Source organism: Selaginella moellendorffii, unplaced genomic scaffold (assembly GCF_000143415.4).
Source record: "Selaginella moellendorffii unplaced genomic scaffold, v1.0 SELMOscaffold_34, whole genome shotgun sequence".
Classification (NCBI taxonomy): Eukaryota; Viridiplantae; Streptophyta; class Lycopodiopsida; order Selaginellales; family Selaginellaceae; genus Selaginella; species Selaginella moellendorffii.
The window spans coordinates 1,462,414-1,468,547 of NW_003314295.1; positions in this window are offsets into that span (position 1 = coordinate 1,462,414).

Sequence of the window (6,134 nt, forward strand, 5' to 3'; positions counted from 1 at the left end):
ATTTTCGTAAGCTAGTACAAATTAGTGAAGGGGTTAGAGTTGACTTATGTTAGCTTAAACCTTAGTAGGTAGTTTGTATGATGCGGCCCGAAAAGGATGCTGACTTTTAGGGCTAAAGCAATTGAGTTGGATAGAGTCTGGAGTTGAGTGGCCGTTGCACTTTTCTAAGAAGGGTGTCCCTTGTGCCTTTCTTCTGTATATTATGTTTGGTGGCAGGTTGCACCTTATATTTTGTTAGACTTTATGAAAGTAGTGAACTCTCACTGATCTTGACTTGGTCTTGGTGGTCCTGTGCCTTGGTTGAGGATGGTGATGTCCAACTTAGTTGTTTGAGTTTGAGATGTTGGTATCCGTACTATAGCTTTGTCTATGAAGAGGTTGTGTGCCGATATGAGTCCATCTCATAGTCTTCACTTTAGTTCTGACTAAGTGTTGATCATGCATAGCTAGCCTCTTCAAGGCATGCTTAGAGCTATTGGTTAAACGTGTTTATGAGCTTATCACGGTTGAGTTAGATTCGAGTGGTCATTTGGTTTGTGCTTGCTTATGAACTTTTATTTTGTACCTGGGGTATTACGTTCATATTAGACAAGTATATGACTCGATGGCATGAGTTTAGTGTTTGGGTCTCGTGAAAACAAGTTGAAGAGTGATTGTTGGTTGTTTTGCGACTAGTGGTTGCTTATAGACTTTATCAAGGACTGTGACACTTGCTTCACTCAATGATGACTTAGCAGTGATGGGCTTGTTTTACCGGATGGTATTGTAAAGGATCATGTCGTTAAACTTACATGGGTTTCTATGTTGGCATGTCGAATCTACCTTTGTTGATATCATTTGGTTGCATTTAGTTCATAGTGTTGGATTTCATTGAATTTTGAATGTGGTGATTCACTCATTGAGGAAGTGTTATCTATAACTGAGTTTTGCTGAAGAATTGGTCTTGGATACTGAGTAAAGTATTTTTGACCTTGGTTAGCTTAGTTGCTAGAAAGTTTTGAGTGGTGATTCACTCTTGCTTTCTTCTAGCTTTGTTATAGTTTGATGGCATTGAAGTGATGCCTTGTCATTAATATTATTGATGTTGAGATTCAATTGAAATGAGATATCTCTCCTTAGGATTGATATTGAGTTTCATTCGTCTCGATAAAGATAGTGTTGATGATTTGGTTATAACTTTGTTTTATTAGCATTCGCGCATTTGTTAGTTAGCAACTATGTTGACGTCAAATGAACTGAGTGGCAAGTTTGAGTTAGTTATGTTCTAAACAAGATTATTTAGTAGGGGTTGAGCTTTGGCTTTTCCTTGAAAAGTGATTTAGTCATGGATTATGCTAACTTCACAAGAGGAAGAGTTAATGATCAATATTGAAATATTTGAATCCTTATAGGATTTGAGTTGGGATATATCAATCATTGATGATTCTTCTTGTGCTTATTATGAAATAAGTTACGTCTTGCTATAGATGGATTCATGGAGGATCGTTTGGTGATCACTTGTTGAGCATAGCTTCGTTATGCTTAGCTTTTGAATTGATACAAATATGCTCTTTATTAGCTTTGCATTATGAAGTTTAGTTTATGGATGTGTTGAAGAGGATATTAAAGGTTATACCATGATTTCTTCTTTAGCATTGAAATTAGTTCATGCGAGACTTGTGATCATTGCTAGGCAAAGATTTGGCTATAAACTTCTTTGAGCTTTTGGTTTTTTGAGTTTTATGCTCATTGTTCCATTTGGTAGAAGTTGTTGGGGAAGGCATCTTGATTCATTAGCTTCAATGTTGAAGTTGGCTTTTGTATCTAGCAATCATTGGTGATGATTAACTATCATCTAGGATAGTTAATTATCCTTGTCAAAAAGGATTTTCTTGATTATTGTTAATATCGAATGATTTACTGTTCTTCGAGATGGTGGATTCCTTTTTTGACGATGATTATGCATCTCTTTATTGATAGGATGATTGATGATCTTTCATGATAAGTTAGTTGTTCTCTTTGATGGCTTATAGCTTTTTGCAATACCACATGTTATTTATGGTTTGCTCTGGATTGGTTTCTTGGGTTTAAGACATCAATAGGATGTTGCTGACACTTGTTTAAGCCACTTGGGTTCCTTAGTATTATTGACCGGGATCTATTCTGATTGGCTAGTGCAATAATTGGCATGAACGAGTGTTTGTTGGTCTTGCCGCATTCATTATGTTCTATTGATTATTGTTCAAGTTAATTTTAATAGGTTGGGATGTTATTACTTTCGGATGATACATTTGCAAGCATTTTGCTTGCCAGTCTATGATACTTTGTGTTCTTTGAGTGATCTTTAGTAAGTTGTTTGGCATACTGTCTACTATCTTCGATAGTTAAGTTTTCTCATTGAGTTTATTTAATGATATATTTGCTATTGAATTTTGTTGGATGATGATTCCTATGTTTACCACTTATGATGATCTTGGTGGTTGATCGGATGATAACTTAATTGGAATACTTTTGTGTTCTAATCTAAGATATATTCACTGATAATTACAACTCTAAGATATCATTGTCTATGACTTTGATATTGTCCATCTATTGATCTTTGAGTTTGGGCCAGTATAGGCAGACTGGCTTTGGCACTTCGTGTGCATGCTAAAATCTCTAGTCATGGGGTAGCTACTGTCGACTGGTCACATAACCCGCCTCTCTGTCGATGTTCCTTGTTCCGTTGAAAGGGTGTGACCGTGTAAACAACTCTAACTGCCTATTTATAGTAGTCTATCTAAACCTTACCGACGGGTTTGGTTTCTTTACTCAAGAGGGTTAGGGCCTCTAGCTTCTCTCTCTATGCCACTTGTGGGCAGGGGCATATCACACTTTTGTAAGCTGAGTGACTCTCAGAGCAGCAAAGGTGGTTGACTCCATTGGTCATTTCCTTGTCGGCGACGGCTGGAGGGTGTCTGAGCTGGTAGCGCATCCGCGTTAGACAGAGAGGTTGCCTCCTAACTCATTTAAGTTGGTGCATTTTTCACATAGTGTGAATACCATGAAATTTTTTTGGAGTTGTTTCCTTGGCAGTATTCTAGACTCGAGTATGCGTCGACGAGGACGTCGATCTTCTCTAGGGGGGGAGAGTGTCGTGAATGTGACTTTGGGTATCGAAAGTTACCTGTCAGTTAGTCCTTTCGGATATTCTTTCCTTACTGCCACGATGGTAGGAGGTCAGTATTGCTGGACCTGTTATCAATTTCCCACTTGAGCTAGTTGAGAAACTGGTCAATGACCGTGTACTTAGATCGGATAAACATAAGGTAGGAACCCTATGTGTTTTTTGCTGAGCATACTCGGCCTGGTTTGAGAAACTTCTGTCATTGGCTTACACTTGCTAGTATCGAGAACCCCTACAATATTGAGATTAGTCCCTCAATATTGCTAGATGATAGCTTACCATGTCTGCCAAACACCCTTGCTATCATGCCCTTTGTGTTAGTCTCATTTCAGTCCCAAATGCTATTTATGGAAAGTGTCTAGATTTGCTCATTTGGCATATCTACGAAATGTAGAGATTGTCCAGAACACAATGGTGTTCGTCCCATATCCAAATTCGCAATCTAAAGACATTCCATATTTAGTAAGTTTTAAGCTTGTCCCAGAGACTAACTCTTGATACTAAAGGAGGCTTGGGGTGAAAGCCCAAAGCGTGTGTTCCTCAAGGGGGGGGGGGCCTGTGGGGGGTTCTAAATGTATAGTAGGGATAGTGGGTAGGTCGGGCATGGCCGACTAACCTGAGGCATAGTCTAACTCTTGCTTGCGTGCCTGTCCTTGTTTTGCATCTAGCTTGGATCTAAGCCCAAGTTCCATTCTATACTAGCTGGTGGAGTACCCATGTCCTTGCGTTAGGCCACTAGTATGCCGAAATAGCGCCAGACTCTATTTGGCTCCGTTTTGCGTGTTGGTCCTGGCATTGGGATGCTGGTTGCTCCAGGATTGTTCCAAGTCGCTCCGGGCTCTTGTCCCTTCACTCTTTGGGCTGTATGCTCGAGAGTTGCTCCGTGGACCGGTTCTGTCACTCCTTAGCTCCATGTTTGGGAGTTTGGCGCTATTCCTTTGTTCAGTGGCCCAAGGCCCTGAACCTTGGGTTCCGCACCACTAGACTTTGGACACGTGGCATGTGACATATGGCATTTGTCACATGGCACAAAGAGGGTTTTGGTTCCGCTTCGTGGTGTTATCCTATAGTAAATCACCATAGGATAAAGGGTCAAAACCACGTGCGCTACACCACCCTCCTCATATTCAAATGCATGGAATCTAGTAATGCAGATTCCTACATGATATTAGCAAAGTAGGCTTTCCCATATTGGGGATATCATGTTATTTCTACTTTTTTTTATTTGGAGACATTTGGAACTTGATTTTTTATATCCATTGGTGACATGTTAGAAATTGCAATGCCTCACCTTGTCCACCTCCACTCCAACATTTTCCGAGGTCATGATATTGCTATTTTGATAGCATTCTTTATTATATTGCCAATGACGTGGCAGCATTTGACTATCATGTCATTATTTTCTTTCCTTTGCAACTTGTCACTAATTATTGTTATGGGATGTGTGCTATTTATAGATACATTATATTTATATTTGCCCTCTAATATATTTTTAATCTTTGGCTTGGCCACAACCTTTTTTACAACATCTTTAGTAGGAGTTTTCTCCCTTTAATTTGCTTAGCTAAAGGTTTCAATTTTATTAGCATAGTTCCTTATCACCATTTTTATATATTTCTATTAATAAAAAATAATACATACAATATTTTTAATAAATGGTATAATCTAACTAATCCTACATAGGATCTTTTAGTGCATATACAATTGAAGTTATAAATTTTAATAAAAGTTGGATAGAAATTATTAAGACAATTCCTTTTATATTCAATGTAGTACCAAATTTAGAGTCAAACTCTGAGCTTATTACACTATAGAATGAGGGTCCAATACACACTAAAATCCTTTATGAGCACCAATTCCCTATATTTGGCTTCTACATGCAAAATAAATAGAATTTTCCACAATTTGAACATGTTGATAGCCTAATATAAGAAGGGGGTACCCCATTAATTAATATAGATTGAGAGCCTTGTTTTTTTGACACCCCACACTTTAGGTTTAGCCTAACTAGAGTAAATTAAATTGCCAAATATCAATTTCAATATGTAGTGTGATTTCCCTAGCCAACCAATAAAGTTAGATTTAAAATTATTCTAATACCAAATATAAAATTTTAAATTTAAATTTCCTAGAAGGTCACCCAACTTAATACTACTCAAACCCAAGAATATTCTAATACCTTTAGCCGATTAAAAGAAGGGGTGCACTCTTATTCATGTTTTCCTTTATATTTGAACCCCAATAAATTTTCTCTCAAATTATTATCTTTGGTTGCTTATACTATATTTCCAACTACTATCCTAGTATATATTTAGAATCCTTAAACGTTCAATTTAAAATGTAAAATCTATTAACAATGTTGTATTGCACCTCCTTGGCAAAGATCTAAATGGAAAAAATATAAACTTATCTTTTCTTAAGGAACAAAGTGAAAGGTAGAAAAGTACTTGCAAAAGTTTAGGATGATGAGCACTCTCATTTGAATATATCTCACTATTACCTTTATTCAAATGTTGATAAAATTAAAGCTAAATATGTTTTTTAAGCTTAAAACCATCAATGTTCATTTATAATTCTACACTAAAAGATTATAGTGAAAAAAAAAACACTTTCATTTACAAATATTAACCCTATATTTAATACTTTGTCAATATCTTTGATGGCAATTAAATTAAATTTTTATTGTAGCTTGATATACATTTCCACCAGGGTGTTGCCCAAGGTTAGCTTGAAAATTCAATTTCTCAAGATTATAAGAATTGTTTACTTTCTATTGAGCTTTTCACTCAAGTAAAAATGATAGGAATCAAATATTGAAGCTTTTATAACAGCATCAATAGCTTGCTTTGGTTTGGGAGAGATGATGAATTAAGAGTGTATAAATCCACAAGAATACTTGTTATGAACATCTATAATTCATCTTGATACACTTAAACAAGTTTTTCATATTTACAAAAAACCTATCAATTTCTATATACCAAGTATGAGT